We start from the raw sequence: 24,563 nt of genomic DNA, 5'->3' as shown, positions 1-24,563 counted from the left end.
TCGCTCATATTGCATACGCATTATTAAGGTTTTCCAGCGTCACATCGCTGCAGTGCTTTATGAGTAAGGTTTAGAGTTTAAGCATATCATCTCTGTGTTTAACATAACAAGGTCTAAAAGGTTATGAACTGTGTGTGCGCCTGCTGTGTGTATTCCATACGCCCAGCGCAGCGTGTGTACGTTACGTGCGTACCACGTGCAAAGTCTTTATATGCAAATAGCGTACAAAGTGCGTAGCACGTGCACGTGGTTTAGCGGCCATAACGGCTTCATGGTGTTAATACATAGCTTATGTTCAAAGGTAAATATTTGACTTTATCAATTGGGGGACTCATCCGGGCCTCCTCATATCCGCAGCCAAGCGGAACCGGGTAGACTTTATCCGTCAGCAAAGGGCGGGAAGGTAGTATCCCCTGTTATCCGTTTGGTGGTTGGGGATACGGTAGTGCTGATCAGATAAGCGTCTCCTCTGCTTGGTTTGTAGGGCTGCTGGTGGGATCCGGAACCGAAAGGTAAGAACGTTAAGCTATTGTCTTTTAAATCTGTTTAATTTCTGTTTGGTGCCAACTGCGCACGCAAAACACGCAACACACGCACACACCTGTACTCTGCAAATCTGATCATATTGTTACAAAACAAGGTTCAAATGAGTCATATTGTGTTTTATTCAGATTGGATTGCTTATCTGTTTAAGTAGGTTTAAAAGTATATTTAAAAGTTGCTGCAAAAGCCTGATATAGTGTTGTTGTTGTTGTTGTTGTTGTTGTTGTTTTTAACTTAGGCCTAAAATAACTTCAGGGGCTTGCATGGTGATTTTTTTGTGACAAAGGAAGCCGCATGGTCTGTCCTCCATTTTGTGTAACCTTCATGGATGTGGAAGGGGGAGGAGCAGCGGCCATTTTGGGAAGGTCCAAAAGAATGTTTTTCTAAAATAGCTGATTTTCAGTCTACTCAGGAATAATAAGCCGGCCATGGTCAAAAAGAAATCACCATTTGAGTTACCAATGCATTTATTTAACCAATGTCATAATCAATTACAAATAGTTTCAGATGGGGCTTAATGAAAGATAATAGTAAAATGAATATTTAATTTAGGAATGACACACACAGATAAAAAAAAAGTTTTGTTTTGTTTTTTGTTTTTTTCTCTCTCCTTACCTCTGTGATTCAGGTAAACTCTGTTTGTTGTAGGATAGCAATTGAAATGCAAATTAACCTGTATGGCTGCTTTTTTTCCTGGCAGTGAAAAAATCACCTTCACAGACAGTCAAAAGCACAGCATTCATATGCAAATTAGAAACACTTAATGGGTACATAGAGATAATATTATAATTATGTGTGTGTTTATATCAATGTATGTTCTACAAGATAGCTACCCAATATGAATCATACTATTGGAAGCATTGATTACTAGATTAATTTAGAATTGTATCTGTGTATTTTCGCATAGCTACTCTCTTGTTGCCATTAGAATTGATTGCTAGACACGTGCTGAGGAAATTTGGTGCTATTTAGTTGATATTATAAAGTAATACTTAAGGGAGTAATTGTAAAAACACGCATGCAGCACAGAAGATACTGTGTGGTGTTCGGTAAGCGATTATAGTTGAACATCGTTTACATTTATAGAAGCGTGTTATTTGTGTTATTGTGAGCGTATCTGGCCTTTTGTATACGTGTCTCGGGCAACGTGCGAGATTACATACGCAAACGCAAAGGCCTACACATGTGGCGTATAATACGCAGCGTGCGTACGGATACGCCCACTAAATTCAAATCACATGATAGCATTGTTTTAGTGTGGGCGGTATAGTAGCCACGTGATAATAGCACAAGTTTGTTCAGTTTCCAAAAAGTTTAGTTTAAAAAGAACCTTTTTCTATTGCAAAACTCGATGATTGAACTGTTTGCCTGAATGAAAGTAATTTCTGTACAGAAAAATCAGTGTGCATATGAGTGAACAGGAGTGAGTGTGCAAATAAAGGTATTCTTTTTTGTGAACCCAGAAATCGAGATACCTTCGGAGACCACACCAGGTGAGTGGAGACTTGGTGGCGTGGGATTGGCTTGCTCACGTTAACATTGTATAAGGTAAAGGAGCAATTAGTATCAGCAGACAAGAGGACTGCGAAGTCAGAAAACGGCAAACTCTCGCAACGCTCTGAAAACCGTGACCAAAAAGAAAGGTCAGAGGTAGAAAGCGCAGCCCCGGGGGTTGGCGTAGTACCCATATAGGCCCGTTAGTATAATGCTCCAGCTGAAGGTTTCGCAGCCTGAACAACCGATTTCATTGGTCGTTCAGCGGATAAGTAATAGTTACTTATATGCAGTGCGACTGTACCGCATGTAATTGTGTGCATTAGTTAGTTGCCTTGATACCCATTACGCAATTTGCGTACGCTTTGCGGGATCAAAAACCCTATTTGTACACTTTAACGTGATTTGTGTAGGTTTTAGTTATTTTAAGTGAGTTTCGCTGTTCACTCAGGAAATCTCCAACAACTGATATTTACTGGGAGGGGTAGCATACTCCCACACGCTCTCAGTAAATAGAGGTTCCAAAAAGATCCCGAGATTGGGTACGACCAGTGGTGGGCACACTGCTGGAATTCGTATCAGCCAATAGGGGCGAGAGTGGGTGAAGGCACTCGTTGGACTTTCACCGTCGCCTTACCTCTGGGAACTTGTATTTTTGTAAGGGTTCGCTGAGAAAGCAATACCTGCAAATAATGGGGACCAGTTGCTCAAGTAAGGGACTATCAACAAGGGTTCACGTTGGTATTGGTTGGCCCAAAGGGACAGCACGGTATATAATGTGTGAGAAATATGGATCACACACACAGGTCTTATGCAAAGAATGGGAACGAATGACTGAGGATGATGGTGAACAGTACCCCAGGGTCGGCAGTTTGAATCCTGAGGTATTGCAAAATCTAAGAAAAAGGATATGTCTAATAAAATCTGCAAAACAGAGGATTAGGCATTATGATTGTTTACAGTTATGGCAACAGGAAGGTGAGATACAAAGGGAATTAGCTGGCACAGCTGATTCCCACCTTAGCAGGAAACACATGGCAACTTGAGAAACAATGGCTACAGAGAATGGCATACTGGGATATGATGATGATAATAATGCACTTAGTAACTGTATTAATAATGATAGTAGTAAATGTAATAATGATAGAAGGAAAACTGATAAATGTACAAATTCTAACCCATGCAGGTTGCACCCCATGTTAAACTTCCCTCAGGATTACAAGCAAGAAACTGAGCCCAGCATGATGTCGGCACCTTTTCCAGCAGCCATCATACGAGACACCCAGGTGGGCACGGCCCAATCGGTAAAGACAGTAGTAAAGCCCCCTAATGGAGGGTCAGGTGAGGTCGTGTCCACAGGTAAGTACGGTATTGTATATTATGCACAGACAATTGCACCTCACATTGTAGAGTCAACACAAGATGATGTAGTTGAACTTAATTCTGTCAGGGTGATTGCAGTCCCAAATGGACAGACTGACACTCTGGGAGTCACTCACGTCAGGGGCATTGCCCCTGGTCCCAGACAGAATTAAGGACAATTATGTCTGAATTTCCTGATCCCAGGAAAGATCTAGCCGCATGCCAAAGGTTCATTAAAAAATTAGGTAACTCCGCATAACCCAATAACAAACATTGGCGGACATTGCTGAGGGTATGTCTACCCTCCAATATTGACCCTGCGAAATTTATTACTGATTGTAAATTAGACGCAGACGTACCTCTCACTGAGGAATACACTCAGGAGAATGTACGACAAATCAATCTGCAATTAGGAGTATATTTCCCAACTGTTGTCAAGTGGAACAAAATTTTCTCCATTAGCCAAAAAGAAGGTGAAATGGCAGCGGAATATTTCCATCGAGCACTGCAGGAAATATCTAGATACACTGGGATCACGGACATTGAGGATAATGTACATTATAGGGAGGTAGCTGTGTCCGTATTAATGGATGGCTTAAAAGACACACTAAGAATCAGGGTACAAACCTCTCTACCTAACTGGAGAGGTATCTCGGTGGCTGCATTAAGAGAGTCCGCTATCGAGCATGACCGTAATATCCAAAGAACCAGGGAAGCACGGGGAGAGCGGTTGATGGTGATGAACATCCAAGCACTAGAAGAGGCATCAAATCGACCAAAACCCCAGGCCACTGGCACATGGAGGAAGCCAAGGGTTTGTTATCTTTGTAAAAGGGAAGGGCATTATGCCAGCAACTGTAACAGCACACATAAAGTCAGACCTCCTAGACAAGAACACAAGCAAAGTTATGACACACGTAATTGTAATCAGGGATCATATAGGAAGAATTTTGGGAAGCACCTGTAATTTGCAGCCAGTGAAGTTGATCATTAGCCTTGATAGTAAGCCTGAGGTTACAGTCAATGTAATTGGGAGGTCAATTCCTTGTAGACACAGGGACGGCCGGGTAAACTTTGTAATTTATCTTTAAATGTTTCCTTCTCATCGCTAACGTTCACCAGCAGAACTCAAACGTCACATGACTACTTGGTCTTTTCAGAGGTCTACCCAACCCCAGTATATCTTACCAGCATCGTTGTGTTTGGCCAGGCACAAAGGGTGGAGAGTGGAAATACTGGTGGGGGAGAAAGTGCAGAGATACCTATGGACATGTTGGTGTAAAAAGCCTAATGGTGAACGGAAATCCGACAATGTTTTTTTTTCCTAATTGTTCTCTCTCTTTTTGTTCTTTCATGTTTTACGGATGGTATGTCACACAAAAGTTAGATAAATGGTAATGCAAGATTTATGCTCCTTACAGAAAGATCACTGATTTGGAAAGAATATTGTATCACCGGAGTGTTCGTTGTGGGAAGACTGAGAGACAGCACCTTTGAGATGACAACTGAGCAAGAAGAACAAAAAGACTAGAGGACAAATTATCGTAACAAGTTTTTTTCCCCTTCAATTAATTTCTGTACCCCCATTACAACTTTCTCTTTCTCCTCTTGTAAGATGGACTCGCACCAAGAGACTGCAGTCCGTGTTTTCCTGTTGACCCTGTTGTTGACCAGAGCAGTCTGTTTCGGTGAGAGTACCAGTGAGGTCGAGAAAGGATCTGGAAAGGGTTCTGATGATCAGGATGGAGTAGTAGAATTCCAAGAGCAACACAATCACCGAGTAAAGGCGAGTATCAGAAAACGATCTGGTAGCCATGACACTAAGAGACATTGTGAAGGATTGTTAGCTGAAGAGAATTGTATCTGTAGGAATTGTGAAAACATAGTTGAGGATGGGTGCATCCAGAGATGTCAGTCCAGCCTTAATATCAACATGGACCGTCATCCGTTGAGTGACTATCACTCATTAGTGGGTAAGGTTTTAAACCAAACAGAATGCTGGGTGTGCTCACAAGTACCTCAAGGTCATAGAAAGTCAGGACTAGTGCCATACTCTTTATCGATAGATGAGGTACTTGAGTTAAGGGGTGGGAGACCGGTGGACAAGAAATTTAATATTTCTAGGCCTCCTGGTTTGAAGCTCCACCAATACCATGTAGATAGGTCCCTAATATGTTTTAACATTTCCAATCCCCGAAAGCCGGGAAATTGGGAAGTGACATGGAACAACTGAACCATGACATTCTACGTTACATTTTTTGGCGTCAGGCACATTCCAGCCTACACTGTCTCAAACATGCGGTTTTTCACAGTCGACACTGTCGCGCTGTATAACCCAGGTCTTTAGGGCTTTCCGCAAATTGACGATCCAGTACATCACATTTCCAGAGACGGACAGCGAATGTCGTGAGATCAAATTAGGCTTTTTTACCAAATACAAATTTCCCAATGTTCTGGGCGCGATTGACTGAACCCACGTGCAGATCAGACCGCGATGGAATTCGGAAGAATGTTTTCGGAACCAAAAACATTTCCACTCCATGAATGTACAGGCGGTCTGTGATGTCAACATGAAATTTTTGAATATTTTTGTGGGATTTCCTGGATCGTCTCACGACTACTTCATCCTAAGTCAGTCATCGCTGTTTGAGAAGTTCGAAACAGGAAAGATGCCGGGTGGCTGGCTGTTAGGTATTTATTTTAATTGTTTTTATTTTTTTTTATTTTTTTTTTATATTACCCACCATTTTTTTTTCTTTTCTTATAGGCGATGCGGGTTATCCCAACAAATCGTGGCTCTTGACCCCATTGTCAAATCCTGTTGGTAGAGCAGAAAAACGTTACCAAGAGACACACAAAGCATCGAGGCAAATAATTGAACGTGCCTTCGGGGTACTTAAAAGCCGGTTTAGATGTTTAGGCACTTCCGGCGGTGCTCTTTTGTATTCACTGGGAAAGGTTTGCGGCATGGTAAATGCATGTTGTATTTTACACAACATATGTGTCGCAAACTGTTTGCCGGTGACTCTTCGTCACAGTGCTTTCTGACGCGGGAACCGTTCTTCTGCTCTACCGGTGGGTATGGACGAAGGAGATGATTCCCGACGGACATTGGTACAAAACTTTTTTTCCGTTGCCTGTGAGTATACTTGTAACATTTGTATTATCGTGTAAACTGAGATTGTAATATTCTAAAAAAACATCTTTATTTATGTATTTCAGAGTTTTACGTCCTGTTGACGCACCTTCCCAGGCCTGTTTTCAAAGTTTTGTCCTGTTGACGACCTGTTACCCCCTGTTTTCTCCTGTTGTTGGGTTGCCGCAAATATTGGACCCATTTATCTAACTCCACCATGGGCGACCTGACCCTCCGCCATGTAGCAGACAACCCCCCTCAGGTGAGATGTACTGCCCAAAAGTCCATCCTGTCCAAGTCACCCCTGCATGTCCAAAGTGCAGCCCTCCGGCATTTGCAAAACTGCACATCCAATCATGCCCTGAAACACCAATGCTTACGCTGTGTCAGGGAATGTATGGATGTGTAGTTACACAAGTGCCGGGGGGTTGCATTTGGGCCCACTGTAACCTGCTTGTGTCGTGTTGCTTGTACCTCATCTTTTCCATACCAGGGTGACACTATTACCAATAGCTGGAACCTCATAATATTCTCTTCCACAGGTCTTGCGGAGTATCCTTCCCAAGTTGCGTGGATGTGAAGAGACACGACATTTCTCCTGATGTACCATAGGCGACCTACTTGTGATGTGGACCTGAATCTCCGCCATGTAGCTGACAACCCCACTCAGGTGAGATGTATTGCCCAAAACTCCCTCCTGTCCAAGTCACCCCTGCATGTCCAAAGTGCAGCCCTCCGGCGTTTGCAAAACTGCACATCCAATCATGCCCTGACACACCAATGCTTACGCTGTGTCAGGGCATGCTTGGATGTATAATTTCTCAAGTGCCGGAGGGTTGAATTTGAGACAAAGGCTGCTGTAACCTGATTGTGTCAAAGTGTTGCTTGTACCTTGTCTTTTCCATGCCAGGGTGACACTATTACCAGTAGCTGGAACCTCATACTATTCTCTTCCACAGGTCTTGCGGAGTATCCTTCCCAAGTGGTGTGGATGTGAAGGGACACGACATTTCTCCTGATGTACCATGGGCGACCTACTTGTGATGTGGACCTGAACCTCCGCCATGTAGCTGACAACCCTCCTCAGGTGAGATGTATTGCCCAAAACTCCCTCCTGTCCATGTCACCCCTGCATGTCCAAAGTGCAGCCCTCCGGCATTTGCAAAACTACATCCAATCATGCCCTGACACACCAATGCTTACGCTGTGTCAGGGAATGTTTGGATGTGTAGTTACGCAAGTGCCGGGGGGTTGCATTTGGGCCCACTGTAACCTGCTTGTGTCGTGTTGCTTGTACCTCGTCTTTTCCATACCAAGGTGACACTATTACCAATAGCTGGAACCTCATACTATTCTCTTCCACAGGTCTTGCGGAGTATCCTTCCCAAGTTGCGTGGATGTGAAGGGACACGACAGTTCCCCTGATGTACCATGGGTGACCTAACAATTCCACTGCATCTCATATTTAACATTGTATTTGCTAATAATTTAAATAAAAACCACAGAAAACTTCTCAATTTAAACATTTATTAAAGAAAAATTTAATTTTATTTTTGAAATAAAAAATGAAATGTAATAAAACAAAAAAATAGTTTGTTCTTCTTTACATTCTTTTCTTGTGTAGATATCCATGGGAAAAAAAAAAGCATATAAGTAAAGACACTAATGTGATGTTCATTCCTTTCCCAAGAACATTTGTGGAACCACACAGCCCAGCATGACCCATTGCTGGGCTGTGTGGTTCCACAAAGGCAGGCGGTCCAAAGTGGAATAGTGGTGTCAGTGGTCAGTACTTTGACACGCCTGCACTTGTGGAACCACACAGCCCAGCATGACCCATTGCTGGGCTGTGTGGTTCCACAAAAGCAGGCGGTCCAAAGTGGAATAGTGGTGTCAGTGGTCAGCACTTTGACACGCCTGCACTTGTGGAACCACACAGCCCAGCATGACCCATTGCCGGGCTGTGTGGTTCCACAAAGGCAGGCGGTCCAAAGTTTCTTGAAAATATACATTGGAACATGGCTCTACTCACCTTGGTACGCAAACACGAACTATGCAGTCCACTTCAATTTTCAACCCAATCCTATGAATAAGCCAAAAACAAACAATAGTGAATAGTAAATTCACACAACAATGAAAGCCTATTGTACACCAATACAAAAAGGATTTTTTGGGTAAAAAAAGTGGTATCAGAATAGCTCTTTGGCCCATCACACATGTAGCCACAAGGAGCTTTCATCCGTTACCACACGCACCTGCATACATGCCCGCGCATGTATGCCTAGACATAAAGCTCCTTGGTAGTACCCGGTCACGGGTGGGGGAGCCCAACACATATAAAACAATAGTAAGAAGAAAAAAAACTAATGGCAGGGGAAGAAAGGGATACATGAAAAACATAACGGTAAATAAAACAATACGACCGGGCTTATGGTGGAAGTCTGTCCGGATCCTCGTCTTCCTCCTGATGGGGCGTTGATGTCCTGGGCGGCTGGGTAGTGGGTTGAATAAGCCTCGGTGCCCGTGCGGGTGCAGATGTTGCGGCCGGTGTTGGTGGTGGAGGCATCTGGTGGGTGGGGTACATCCCTGTATATCCTTGGTACAGCTGTGACTGTCTATACCAGGATTGTGGTGGAGGAAGGGAAGGAGGCGTCCATGTGGCTTGTGATAGCGGAAGTGGTGGATCACCAGCGTGTTGACGAGCTGGCTCTGGGAGCTTATTGTACATCATCTGCAGTGTGGTTGCGATGATCTGTTGGCTGGATGCGGAATGTCGGTGGCTCTCCGACATGTTGTTAGAGCTGTGTGCCAGGCATGTTGTGTTCTCCACCAGCCGGTTGATGGATGTGGTCAGAAGTTGAAGGATGTCCATAGTCTCCCTATGATCTTCTCGTCTGGTCTTTTGAATTTTGGCCGTGCTGTCGGCTTGAGCCTTCTGCAGTTCAAGCAGACCGTTTGCCATCTTATCCATTGTCCTCTCAATGGCGTCCAGTCTGCTTCCAACGACAACCCGAAAACTATCCTGGCTGACATTCATCTCTGCTGCCAGGGTGTGTACCCTCTGAACATTTGAGGGATCCTGCCCTTCCTGTACGTCTGCCACCAATTGCATTTGTGCAGCTGAAAAGAAAATTAGAAATTATTATACACATTCATCATACATTTGTTTGAAGGCTCACAATTCGATATTTACTCACACAGGGATGTAGAAACAGCAGGCTGCTGCACTTCCACCTCGTCATCCTCTGATGAATCCTGTATGAGATCTGGCCTGTAGTAGGAACCAATCCCCGACGCTAGTCCTCTGCTGGTCCGTGGCACCTCTGTTTGCAAAAGAAAAAAAAAAGTAAGTTAATAAACTATACAAAAATGGTACCCCTCCCATCCCCCCACCCCCACAAAAATAAATACAAACCTTCTCCATGCGGTGGTGCCGCTGCTCCAGGAGCTTCACTTGTCCTCAATTCTGCAGACTTTTCAAGGGTCTGGCTGGATACGTCTGCACGGCTGTCTTCAAACCCAAGAAAAGTCTCGTCCGTTAACCCTGTAGACTTAAACATTTTGGGTGATGGGTCCACAAGGGTAGTGTCTTGTTGAGGCTCTTCGGTCACAGTCCCAGAGATCCTGGAGAGATGACGATCTGGTGATGGCCTGCGCAGATGATGGTCCGCGCGCTGCTGCTGATGCCTGCTGCGCAGGTGATGGTCCGTGCGCTGGCGATGTCCTGTGCGCAGGTGATGTCCTCTGGGCAGGCGTGTCTGGAAAAAAAAACACATTAGCAAATACAAAAATATTTTTTTTTAGTACAGCTCATCTGAATGTATTCTTACCATCATGCCTTCTTTTGGACTGCTTGTCTCCCGCCGTCTTCCGTCTTCTGGGTGGTTCTTCCTCCTCGGGAAAGCCAGCAGGACGGCTGGAGTCCACACCTCCGCGAACTACTTCGACCATGTTAGGGTTCATGCGCCTTTTGATAACATTCTCCCAGGGTAGCCACTTCAGATTGAGAGCCGGACCACCTCCCGTAGCTGTCTCATGTCGGCGCTGAATCCCCATCTTCTTTTTGGTCTGTCTGCGGCAATCACTGTACCGCTTCATGCAGTTTCTGGTGCTCCGGCGGTTTCCAGATACTGCAGTGACTTGTCTCGCGATGGCATCCCAGATGTTTTGCTTGGTCTTAGCTGCTGTGGTCTGTGCCCTTGATCCATACAGAACGTCGTAGGACCTGTCGACACCATGCACTAGGGCACAGTTTTCCGCCTCAGTGTATCTGGGTCCACACGGCTTCTTCGGTCCTGCATCTTCACCAAAGGCTTCCTCCTCCGACTGCTCCTCTGGCTGGCTTCTTGCCTTTAGGGATAAAAAAAACAAAACATGCATTTACTAAGATCGGTATGTACCTGTGAGTGTCAGTATCCCTGGCAGTGTGCAAAGATACCTGTAGGTCTTCATGGCAGTGCGCAAACTAGGGTGTGTCAAGTTGGATGCTATTGTGTCTGCAGGTGTTGTCAGTATTCACCTGTCTAGGCTTTTTCTTTTTCTTTGACATCTCCATTTGGTCCCTTGACGACCGCGGCTGGTCACTGCATGACTGGTCGGTCGTATCCTCCTCCTGGGTCGGCTCCGGCTCCCACTCCTCATTGCTATGCAGGGAAAGATCTTCTGAGGGGTGGAGGGAAGGGGGGGATCGGGACCACTTAGCCGTAGACATCTCTGTTGTAAAAAGAAAAAATATATATGTTTACAAATTTAACACACATTACAAAATTACATGTAACCACACGTCATGCTGCTGAGACCTCAGTTCTCAAGCAGGACCAAACACACACAAAATAATAAAATAAAAAAAAAGAATAGAAAAAAAAAAAAAGCAAAATAAGCCAAAAGCCCTGTACAAGCATCCCTGCACATACTGGAGGTCAACCAGTGCTAACACAAAATGGCTGACACAAACAAAATGGCTGACAGTCACCCCAAGCTAGCCAAAAAGCATCCCTGCACACTCTGGAGGTACACCAGTGCTAATATAGGAGCAAAATAACATGTTTGGCAAACAAACGACACAACATGTTGACCGCATGGCTGACACAAACTTGCTCCAAGTCACCTCAAACAAGCCAAAAAGCATTCCTGCACACTCTGGAGGTACACCAGTGCTAAAATAGGAGGTAAAAAACCTGTTTTGTCAAACAAACGACACGACATGTCGACCGCATTGATACCGACACACACTAAAATCAGCCCAAAGTAGCCAAAAAGCATCCCTGCACACTCTGGAGGTACACCAGTGCTAATATAGGAGCAAAAAAACATGTTTGGCAAACAAACGACACGACATGTCGACCGCATGGCTGACACAAACTTGCTCCAAGTCACCCCAAACAAGCCAAAAAGCATCCCTGCACACTCTGGAGGTACACCAGTGCTAAAATAGGAGGTAAAAAACTGTTTTAGCAAACAAACGACACAACATGTCGACCGCATTGATACCGACACACACAAAATCAGCCCAAACTAGCCAAAAAGCATCCCTGCACACTCTGGAGGTACACCAATGCTAATATAGGAGCAAAAAAACATATTTGGCAAACAAACGACACAACATGTTGACCGCATGGCTGAAACAAACTTGCTCCAAGTCACCCCAAACAAGCCAAAAAGCATCCCTGCACACTCTGGAGGTACACCAGTGCTAAAATAGGAGGTAAAAAACCTGTTTTATCAAACAAACGACACGACATGTCGACCGCATTGATACCGACACACACTAAAATCAGCCCAAACTAGCCAAAAAGCATCCCTGCACACTCTGGAGGTACACCAGTGCTAATATAGGAGCAAAAAAACATGTTTGGCAAACAAACAACACAACATGTCGACCGCATGGCTGACACACACTTGCTCCAAGTCACCCCAAACAAGCCAAAAAGCATCCCTGCACATTCTGGAGGTACACCAGTGCTAAAATAGGAGCAAAAAAACATGTTTGGCAAACAAACGACATGGCATGTCGACCGCATGGCTGACACAAACTTGCTCCAAGTCACCCCAAACAAGCCAAAAAGCATCCCTGCACATTCTTGAGGTACACCAGTGCTAAAATAGGAGCAAAAAAACATGTTTGGCAAACAAACGACATGGCATGTCAGCCGCATGGCAGACACAAACTTGCTCCAAATCTCCCCAAACAAGCCAAAAAGCATCCCTGCACATGCTGGAGGTACACCAGTGCTAAAATAGGAGCAAACAAACCTGTTTTTGCAAACAAACGACATCACATGTCGACCAGATTGATACTGACACACTCTAAAATCACCCCAAACAAGACAAAAAACATCCCTGCACATGCTGGAGGTACACCAATGCAAAAGCATGACCCAAAAAGTCATTTTAAGAAAGAAAAAAAATGTGAAAAACAACCCCAAAACACAAAACTCCCCCCAAAAATGCAGCAATACAAGCAGGAGCTATACACATACCTGCACACATATATATACATACCTCAAACACCCCAAAGACATACCCCAAACACCCCATGTACACCTCATGGCAACCCCCACTACACAAACGCATACATGCAACACCAGACCCACATGTTGTACTTACCTAAAAATGTAGAAATAGCTCCAAAAATGACTCTCCTCCGGGGTAACAGGTATCCTCCTGTCTGTCCTGGATTAAAGCCTGCTGGGTGTCCAAACTATACCACAGCAAACAACAACCAATTTGCTAGCTCTGCACCACCTCACACCTCTCTGCAGGTTCACAAAATGGCTGCTGAGCACGCAGCAAACAAGCCCTAATAAAGGGCTGCAAACGGCGGGAAGTCAAATTCAGGACGCCCACTACTCGCCAATTGGTCCGTTATCCGCCAAGGGGAGTGTCGAATGCGTTTTGTATTGCATATGGTGAATTCATGGTCCCGGCGGCAGGGCTGCAGCTGTCGAGTACAGGCGAATTTTAAAACGGACGAAAAAAAGGTGCAATTCATCCGGAATTGCATATATCCCTCAGATTTTAGTATTTCCAGTAGCTGTTCTTCCACGGTGTGGATTCTTATAACTGGTATCACCTGCAAGTATACCCTCACACCAGAGAACACACCCGAACAAAAAGACGGCCAGAATGGCCTAAATTAGATATGATACCAATTTGTTTTTATTAAAAAAATATATAGAGGCGGGACTGAATGGCGGGACGGAAGTTCGACTGACGGCGGCGGAGCGCTGAACCGGAGATGGCCCCTGGAGCGGAGGACACTGACCTGGCTCCCCCCTGCTTCCACGTCTGCGCTGCAGTGTCCGGAGGCGAAGCTGGGCGACGCGGCGGTGATCGGCTTCCGTGACGGGTGCCGGCTGAGCGGCGGCGGAAGATCCCAAGAGGCACTTATCATCACGGGCGAGGTGAGAGCCTGCTGAATCGAGCCCGTCTGCTACCTGGGGGGTGGCCGCTACTGCCCTCGGCTCCTGGGGTGTTGAGGTCCCTCTCCAGCCATCTGAACCTGTTGCCGGAGTTTGGACATCCGGATTACTGAGACCTTGTATAGTGCAGTGGCGGTGATTGCTGGGGTAAGGATGGAGAGGGTGACCTTCCGGTGCCCCACCGGCTTGCTCTAATCAAATAACTGGAGACGAGACTTGTGATTTTGTGCAAAGAATAAATGGTCACAGCTTTATTTCCACCTAATACCAAAAACATGCCATTGCAGGGTAAAAAGGAGAGCAAGCGGTGCACGGCTTTCCCGCTGTTTAGAGAAATGCCTGGGGCATGCCTTACGCCGCCTTACCGGCAACGGCCACGCCCCCTCCCCGCCTGAGGTGTACCCGGCCCGCCTTTGTGGGCCGACGGACCATGCCCTCTGCGCTGGGGAACCAGCTACCATGCGCATAACACCCTACCACGGCGCGCAACCCGTATGGCCCCTGCCACATTTAGCTGGAACCAGGCGTACGGCCTACTAATTGGTGACTTATGTGAGGCATTCTGACAATCCCCCCTTACCATGCCTTGTGCAACGCTCCTTCCCCGCAACCCGCTGTGACAAGAAAATACAAACGATTTACACCAAACCATGTTTATTGCGATAAAACAAAACACCGTAATAACTTCTCACAACGTGTCATATATTAGCAAGTGACGGAAAAAAAAAACTGCCTAAGTCCTGCGCTCCCTTGGCCCGTTCCCTTGTCCTAGCTACTACCGACCCTGTTCCTTGCCAACTCAGGGCGGGTGGGTGGGCTTCCTTTCCTGTGTGGGGAAAATGGAGCTATTAACTCCCTCCCCCCAGCTGCTGCCTCTCCCTCCTCACCCCCCCCCCCCCGCCTCTGGGCCGCACCTTTTACTGGCCCAGGGCTCCCTGCAGGTGATGAAAAGGGGTCCTGCCTCCCTGCGGCCAACCCCCCCTCCCCTGGCGTTCGCTCCTTCGGGCTGCCCGGCACCCCTCCTCCTTATCCCGCTGCGGCGCCATTGCTGCCCCCTTCGCCCCTGTAAGGATGGAGAGGGTGACCTTCCAGTGCCCCGCCGGCTTGCTCTAATCAAATAACTGGAGACGAGACTTGTAATTTTTGTGCACAGAATAAATGGTCACAGCTTTATTTCCACCTAATACCAAAAAAGAAGAAAACTCCTCTTTTCTATAAGACAATTCAGAAGTATAGAATCACTGTGAGCCCAGTGGTCCTCTCTTTTCCTAAACTTTGCAATTTCTGATATTAATACTCACAATTTCTGAAGCAAGAGGATATAAAGAAATGGAAACGATAAAGGTGATACACATAAAATGGAACATGGGAATGACCGATACATCGGCCTAGATGATTCTAGGAATTAGATGGATTAAAGATGGGATGTAACATCATAATAGGATAATTACTAAAGAGTCTCTCACCATCTCACCAATTGGAAGTTTGTTCTTGTAATTAAGTGAGGTAGAATGACTCAATATGGAATGAAAAGTAACTGAAGAATTATTAACCGACCTTATTCGAACGTAGGTGGTAATTGTGGGTTAAGAAACATAGGTAGAATTGGTGAATATTATTAATACACAAAAATTAAAAACAATGATAATAAAGATGTATATCCTGGGATCATGGGTTGAAAACACAGAGTGGTAGTGGCACAGTGTGTTCATTTGGATTTTAGGCACTTCACTTAAGCATGTGTATGGGAAGGGGGTTGGGGGGAGGGAGGGTAATAATAATTTTTTGAGGATAAACACTTATTACATCTAATGAATTAACACATAATAATGAGAGAGAACACTATATAATTACAGCACATAGTTATAAACTTAGTATAATTTAATCTATCTCCAATGAGAGAGACTTGGAGATGGATTGCACATATGGATTGAGGGGAGGGAATAATCACTAAGGAGAATGGAGCACAGTGAAAGAAATAGGACTTGCACTTTTTTCACATAGTAATATTGAAAGGGAATCATCAGTGTAAAAGATCTATAAAAATAGGAGATCATATAAGATAGTGACCAATATCAGGACACCAGTATGTAGTATTGAGATCAAAAGAACAACTTTTGATGTATAGTAATGTATTAGGAATAGTCATCCAATAGAGTAATGAAAAGATAGTATTGGGCACGAAGAAAAATAATATAAAAAAATAATTAATTGGCATTAAAGAAAGTAGAATAGGGTTGGATGAGTAAAACTAAAATTAAGATATTTCAAACATATGAGAATTCTTAAAATAAAGGATATTTAATTATCTCAAATTTAGGTCAGAACAAAAATTTACTTTTAAAAATTTGATATTGATAATTTTTGTAGGAAGAAATGTACTGTAGGAATTATTACTGGGATTAAAGTGGTAATTCTGAGTACAATAAAATTCTAAATATTGTTTTATTAATACTGACATATTTATCTGATTCCTCAGATCACAGTTGTAATGATATAATATAATGGAATGTATCACCATTACAGAAATAGCAGGAATACCAATGGCTTTACCATTGTAGTAATGTCAGGATTCATGCTATAATTGTGCAGCAGGATCTGAATGATTGACAGCCTTTAGATCCAATCAAGATAATATGTGGGGGATATAAGGAGATGGAAATCCTGGCTCTGGTTAGTGCCCTGAGGAAGCCTAAGGTGGAACGGCCGTGGGCTGCTTCCGGGTGGTGTTTAAACTCAAAGTAAAGATAATAATGTGTCTATAATTGTAATGTAATTGTGTTGTCCTCCCTCTGAGATAAGCAATAGACCTCAAGATCGCTCCCTCTCACGATCTCCGCTGCCGGCAGCGGCTTCGTGAGTGAAGCCGTCAGACGGAGAGAGAGAGCGGGGAGTCCCGGCGTCAGCCCGCACACACGCTGAGCTCAGTGCGGCCAGCGGCATTAAGACGGGCGGCCGGCTTTCAGTGCTCACCTGTATTATCTATGATCACAGCCTATAAAGCTACATAGTGCTGTGATCGCAATACATTAAATCTAATCACTATCAACAAACAATCAGTTTTATCAGACAGAATAATAAATGAATTGAAAATATTACTGATACTGAGGGATTGTAATGAAATAACAGTGTTGTGCACGGCTGCTCAAAATATATGCAATTACTCTGATGGGATGGAAGCGTGATGGTTAATATATACAGGCTAACGGATAGTTTTTATAGTGGGAAAGACATCCCTTGAATAATATAGAAAGGATGGTGTGTTAATCACAGATAACTGGGCAATATTTAATAAAATCAAGTGAATATCAAATAGCTATAGCATATAAGAATATATCTGCAAGTTTTTGCGTCTATCAAGGATAATTAGTGGAGGAAATATTTCCCCTGCATGAAAGACTAGCAGTGACACATCCTTGGAATAAAGCCAGCAACATTTATTAGCTACAATTTATAAGAATAGCAATAGTAGCTACATTGTATAAGAGCATACTTGAAATTGTTGCAAAAGGATAAGCAATAATACTGCAAGCCTGTTGTAATCATTAAAAAGCAGTTTATAGGACAACACTAACAAAAGACACGGATACTATGTTACAGGCAATATAGCCTTTATTGAGTTAACACTTTGAGGGATCACCATTCCGAAATGAGTAGTTTTTATTATCACATTCTGATTTTCTTATTCACACTATATTTTAATATTTCACCAATTCCTTACATTTTTAATGTATATCCGATAAAGAATAGACATTTTAAGTAAACAATTAGTGGTTGAGTGCATCCAAGAAAATGCTTCTTTCTTCTTTGGTAGCTTCATACGAGTCCAGGACTCAAAAGCATTTGGAGGGCACCTGCGTACAGGGTCATATAGGGTCGAGAAAACCCAAAATATTTTCAGCAACTCTGAAGGTACCACAATACATTTGAACTGTATACACAAGAAAATTATAGTGGTACGGGATTACACAAACTATATGTACATATGGAAAAACACACTGGTGGGGGGGAGGGACATGGAGACACATGCAGGCAGGGTCACACAAACACACACACAGGTGCCCTCACCTTGATGACTTGTAGCCTCCAGCTGCTGCTCCCTCCTCTTCCACGCTGCCAGCCAGGGCCCAGGAGAAGAGCTGTAGAAGATGCTGCTGTAGCCCCGCCCCCTACTCGGGTCATATGAGCATGTGCTGGGTTCCACCAATCAGGGCTCAGCACATGCTCCTCTGACCCCTACTGTCAGCAGGTTACTCTCTGCTTCTGCTGCTCATTATCACAGAGCAGGCAGCCGGCATCAGCAGCTTGAAAAGGTACAGAGGAGGGCGACCAAACTAATTAAGGGCATGGAGACGATGGAATACAAGGAAAGGCTTGAAAGACTAGGCATGTTTACATTGGAAAAGCGGAGACTAAGAGGGGATATGATCAACATCTACAAATATATAAGGGGACAATACATAGAGCTTGCGCGGGACCTGTTTTTGGTTAGATCAACACAGAGGACTCGTGGACACTCGCTCAGGTTAGAGGAGAGGAGATTCCGCACAATACAGTGTAAAGGCTTTTTCACGGTAAGGACAATACGTGTTTGGAATTCCCTGCCCGAGGGAGTTGTAATGGCGGAATCTGTCAACACCTTTAAGAATGGGTTAGATAAATTCCTATTGGATAAGGATATCCAGGGGTATGGTGCATAGTCATGCATTATAGTTACTATAAATAGGGATAAAATGCAATGGCTGACGGCAGCATCAGTCAGAAATTTTAGTCAAATCATCATGCATAGGACACCACAAATAGGTTGAACTCGTTGGACAATTGTCTTTTTTCAACCTCAGATACTATGTTACTATGTTACATTGATGGAGGCGGGCAGGCGAGCAGGTACAATGCCCTGGCCAGTGGCACCCCCTTCTGCTGGGCCTGCCACGGTGCCCAGGGCACATGTCCTGCTCGACCCCCCTTAGTTACGCCTCTGCTTTCGATAGGTAGTTTTTGTCGGAGAAAGACGTGCAGAGATGTTCTCATACTTACAGACATTTTTGATGATATTTCTCATTATTACAGCAGGTCAGGGAGCACCTATTGTGGCAACTGAAGGTAAGTGCCATCTTCCTACACATTGCTAATCTTCTCTATTCTCTCCGTAGCCTTACATCAGCCACACATGTAGGTGTCTCCGCAGACCATGCCGGTGTCCAAGGGACAGAAGACCCTTATGTTCCTACAGACACAGGTAACTAACAGTGATGAAAGTCAGACATATATGTGCTATGTGTTAGTAATAAGGATCAGTGACATCTTCCGCTGGCAGCAGCTGGGTGACATTGGGGCATCATTTGCCTAGTATTGCACTTATGCCCATAAGTCAGCTTTGTGCTGCAGAATATAACATATCAGCAGGTGCAGAGTACTCAGTGAGGCATTCCCAGGTTAGGGCGCAGGTTACTCCTCAAAATACATGTGACGGTTACACACCATCAGGGGCAAATGCAGGATTTCTAGGAAATGATATGCGCTGAGCTTCAGCATATTCTGCACTTACTAGTGACAACAAAGCTGTTTTCAGAATTGTTTCATATAAGGAATTGATCCACGTGTAACACGGCTGTAAATGACATGACGCTTATTCACAGAACCTTCTTTCTTTCTTGCAGGATTGCTGATTGCCGCTACATGTTTCTGCTTCTTCTCATTGGCGGTAATGCTGGCCTTCTGCATTTACATCTGGTAAGTCAGTGATATCATTTACAGATAAAGGGCCCTATTCAAAGTTGTTAGCAAACCAAAAAAGCCCACTAATGGGCAAAACCATGTGCACTGCAGGTGGGGCAGGTGTAACATGTGCAGAGAGAGTTAGATTTAGGTGTGGTGTGTTCAATCTGCAATCTAAATTGCAGTGTAAAAATAAAGCAGCCAGTATTTACCCTGCACAGAAACAAAATAACCCACCCAAATCTAACTCTCTCTGCAAATGTTATATCTGCCTCCCCTGCAGTTCACATGGTTTTGCCCAACTGCTAAAAAAAGTTCCTGTTGCGATCAACTTGGAATTACCCCCCATGTGCACTGCAGGTGGGGCAGGTGTTACATGTGCAGAGAGAGTTAGATTTGGGTGGGTTGTGTTCAAACAGAGATCTAAATTACAGTGTACAAAAAAAGCAGCCAGTATTTTCCCTGTACAGAAACAATATAATCCACCCAAATCTAACTCTCTCTGCACATGTTACATCTGCCCCATGTTATATAATGTGCCTCTATACACTGCACTGTGAAATGCGTTTAGGATATAGGGGGCTGATGGTTTTTCTGTTCTGCTACTGAGTACTTTTCATTCTTTTTGTACATTTAGGAAGAGACCAAAGTCGGAGAGAAAGTCGGACCCCGATATTGAGGCTGGAGACAATGGCAGTTGGAGCATTCTGGAAGAAGAACAACAGGAAGAAGAAAAAGCAGAAGAAGAAGCAGAAGAAAAAGAAGAAGCAGCAGCAGGAGAGGAAGCAGCAGTGGACATCAATAAAGACAGAGCGGCACCAGAAGAACAAGTTTATTTTTTGGATGACGAGGAAACACACAAGAAGGTGGAGGCTGCTATGGTTATACCACCGCCCCAGTGTGCACCAATCACCAGCGGCTTTCTGTTTGATGAACAGGGTACTTATGAGTACCGCCTCCCTTCTGGATTTTTGAGCTGCATGATATTTGGCGGAGGCTAATATCATGCTTGGTTTGTCAGCATTGTTACTGTTATGCCATCTGGCATTCACTACTGGCAGGGCCCTCCAAAGTGGACAGGTCCCAAAAACAGACCACAGAAGAAAGACCTAGCGATCAACTTCCAGATGCTGCTTCAGAATCCCCAACAGCTGCTGCTGTAGTTCTCTTCTGCAGCTCTCCTCCTCCAGCATCTCTTCCAGATATGCAGGCAGCTCCCATAGGGAAGTGTGAGCCGCTCAGCACACTCCTATGCCACAGTGTAAGATCCACCACCTAGCTCCAGCGTTATAGCCTCCGCTCCCAGCTCCTGCCTTCCCTGTGCTCCACTCTTAAGGGGGGTACTCACGGAGAGATCCATGCTTAAAATCTAATCCATATGACTAGATTGCTTAGATTTTAAGCACAGATCACTCGTGTATACCCCCACAGCAATAGCGATGCGCGGCCCCGCACATCGCTATCACCGGTGCTAGACAATGGAGTGGGAGCATGCATGCAGGCCAATCTAGCACGTTGCTCATTTTACCCGCTGGGTGAAATGAGCGGCTCCCCGACCTCCCCCGCATTGATCAGCACACATCGCGCTGTGCTAAGCAGTGGGTGAGATGTGTGCTGAGCGGTTCGCTCAGCACACATCTCTCCCATCTATATGGGCTTTTAGTTCCTGCCTTCCCTGTGCTCCGCTGGAAAGTTGAAGGTCAAGAAAAAGAGGAAAACCAGCAGCGAGATAGCATGATACAGTCACAACAACTATAGACACCAGACTATAAACACTGAGCCGCTTAACTTAAGTTCTAAATTTGTTCAAGACAGCTGTCCACAGGGTCATCATGAGTCAACATTGACTTGACGGAACTTAACAACAGCCACACCAATATCCTGATAATTCATCCTGTGGCCACCCTGATACTCTTCCCATCATTAGATGTCCTCCTGGGGGTGTTGCTGTTGGGCTCTGGACCTCCATAGTGCCCCCCACAGTAACATATCAGAGCAGGCTAGGATAGGGACTTGCAGAATATTGGGGTCTCTTGACATGGGCTGCAAGCTTAAATGTTTTGATCAAAACATGACCAAATCCCCTCTGTTTTATTTGCCTAGTGCTGTCATGGCAGTGTACAATTAAGGCTATAAATTGCCTTCTTGGGTTTGGTTCACAGGCCAGCCCTGTATGGATGTTCCCCTATGTAGGTGGAAGGTACATTTACCTGCATTGCAATGGCGTGCTGAGCATGTAGGCTTGGTGAGGGACTTTCAGAATATTGGTGTCCCTTGACGATGGGATACAACATACCGCCAAACTATCCTGCATTCAGTGGTACAGTCCTGTTTTCCTAGGACTGTTCCGCTGTCTCACCTGTGGGCTGCTATGTGCCCCATGGTGGTAGGGTAGTTGGGAGAGCACACACCACTGCTCTATACGCCCCCCCACAGTGATGAGAATGGGGGTTGACAAAACTCCGCCCACTTTCACATAGGCTATGTCCCCTTTGCGGTCACATGTGCGCACCTTTGCGGTTGTTCCCGCTCCATTGACCACAATTTTGGGAGGTATGCTACAAGCAGGCCCACTATCAGGGGGTGTTGCGGGCTCAGATGTCCCGAGACCAGCCTCTCTGACAGTGGAGAGGGCCCGGACCGCTCATACCACCATCCGCCCGCCACGATGCTCTGCCCATTTTTCATTACCGAGTTCTGGCACTTGCAAAGGGGAAGTGGTCGTTAGGTTGACAAGCATTAGGTCGACATACATTGATCGACCACTGAAGGTCCACATGCATTAGCTCGACATGGTCATTAGGTCAACATCTACTAGGTCGACAAAAAAATTTCGACATGAGTGTTTTTCCCATATTTTTACCTTTTTCATACTTAATGATCCATGTGGACTACAATTGGAAATGGTAACCTGTGCTGAGCGCAGCTGCAGCGGAGCGAGGTACCTTCATGAGCCATGCGAGGGGACGCGGTGCACCAATTGGGGTTCCCCATTACTTTACGAAGAAAACTACACCAAAACAGTCAAAAACTCATGTCGACCTTTTTTCTATGTCGACCTTGTACATGTCGACATAATGAACATGTCGACATAATGAATGTGTCGATCTTCAGTGGTCGATCCAATGTATATCGACCTAATGGACCACACCTCTTGCAAAGGAGGGGGAGAGGACGCTGCAAGCTTCTATTGTAAACATCACTCCAAAAATGGCCACCGCCACAGAGGAGACAGTTATTAAAGATGCTAGAGGAGGCTCCTCTAGTAAGTTTAATAGCTGTCTCCTCTAAGGCTGTGGCCAGGCCCGGCGTTATCCGCTCAGCGAAGGGATGCAGTGCAGGGAGGCGCTGGGATGGATAGGTGCTTCCCCTGCTCTGCATCCCTTCCCTGCTGCGCCGTCCTGTCCCCCTCCTGCTGCTGCTGCTGCCACTGCTGTGTCTGTCACTGTATGACAGGCACTGGCAGCGGACACCTGCAGCATGAAACGCCTCCTCCCTCCCCTCACCTCATCTCATCTATGTGAGAGAGCCGAGTACAGGACAGAAGGAGGTGGAGCTACACGGGACGGTAGGGGGCGTGGATAAATGGGACATAAGGGGGCGGAGCTACATGGACCTGGCTGCTGTACAGAGAGAGACTGGATTAGGTAAGTGGAGGGTGAGAGAGAAGTGTGTGTGTATGGTGGGTGTGTATGTGTGTGTGAATTGTGTGTGTGTGTGTGTGTATGTGAGGTATGTCTGTGCGCGCGCTCTATGGACGCCACTACTGGGGGGGCATTACGTATAAGGACGCTATTACTACAGGGGGGCATTACTTGTAACAACGCTATTACTGGGGGGGCCATTACGTGTAAGGATGCTACTACTAATGGGGCTGGGGGCATTACGTATAAGGACGATACTACTACTGGGGTGCACTACGTATAAGAACGCTACTACTACTGGGGGGGCATTACCTATAAGGACGATACTACTACTGGGGGTGCACTACGTATAAGGACGCTACTACTACTGGGGGGGCATTACATATAAGGACGATACTACTACTTGGGGGCATTATGTATAAGGACGCTACTATTACCAGGAGGGCATTACGTATAACAATGCTATTACTACTGGGAGGAGGGCATTACGTATAAGGATGCTAGTACTGCGGGGGGCATTATGTATAAGGACGGTGCTACTACTGGGGGCGCATTACGTATAAGAACGCTACTACTACTGAGATGGCATTACGTATAAGGATGCTAATACTACTGGGGGTGCACTACCTATAAGGACGCTAATACTACTGGGGGTGCACTACCTATAAGGACGCTACTACTACTACGGGGGGTATTACGTATAAGAACGCGTCTACTACTGGGGGTGCACTACGTACAAGGACGCTACTACTACTGTGGGTGCATTATGTATAAGGATGCTACTACTACTGGGGGGGCATTATGTATAAGGACACTACTACTACGGGGGTGCATTATGTATAAGGACACTACTACTACAGGGGGGCATTATGTATAAGGACACTACTACTACGGGGGGGCATTATGTATAAGGACACTACTACTACAGGGGGGCATTATGTATAAGGATGCTACTACTACTGGGGGGGCATTATGTATAAGGATGCTACTACTACTGGGGTGCATTACATATAAGGACACTACTACTACGGGGGGTATTACGTATAAGGACGCGTCTACTACTGGGGGTGCACTACGTACAAGGACGCTACTACTACTGTGGGTGCATTATGTATAAGGATGCTACTACTACTGGGGGGGCATTATGTATAAGGACGCTACTACTACAGGGGGGCATTATGTATAAGGATGCTACTACTACAGGGGGGCATTATGTATAAGGACACTACTACTACAGGGGGGCAT

At 45.3% G+C, this 24,563-nt stretch overlaps 1 long non-coding RNA gene across 4 annotated transcripts; it reads left to right on the top strand.

Moving 5' to 3' along the window:
- Nucleotides 1–344: 344 nt before the first annotated feature.
- LOC135040235 (uncharacterized) lies at nt 345–8,077 on the top strand. Of its 4 annotated transcripts, XR_010234172.1 has the most exons (9): nt 345–512; nt 1,244–1,310; nt 3,224–4,692; nt 4,821–5,185; nt 6,167–6,538; nt 6,622–6,797; nt 7,078–7,205; nt 7,495–7,622; nt 7,901–8,077. It is a non-coding gene; the product is annotated as an uncharacterized LOC135040235 (long non-coding RNA). The 4 variants fall into 4 exon arrangements; XR_010234169.1 differs by having other exon boundaries at nt 347–512; nt 3,224–5,185; XR_010234170.1 differs by lacking the exon at nt 1,244–1,310 and having other exon boundaries at nt 483–512; nt 3,224–5,185.
- Nucleotides 8,078–24,563: the final 16,486 nt, after the last annotated feature.

The sequence above is a fragment of the Pseudophryne corroboree genome, unplaced genomic scaffold (genome assembly GCF_028390025.1).
Source record: "Pseudophryne corroboree isolate aPseCor3 unplaced genomic scaffold, aPseCor3.hap2 scaffold_735, whole genome shotgun sequence".
NCBI lineage: Eukaryota > Metazoa > Chordata > Amphibia > Anura > Myobatrachidae > Pseudophryne > Pseudophryne corroboree.
Note: the sequence above shows the minus strand (reverse complement) of the source record. Positions and strands in the feature narration are given on the sequence as shown.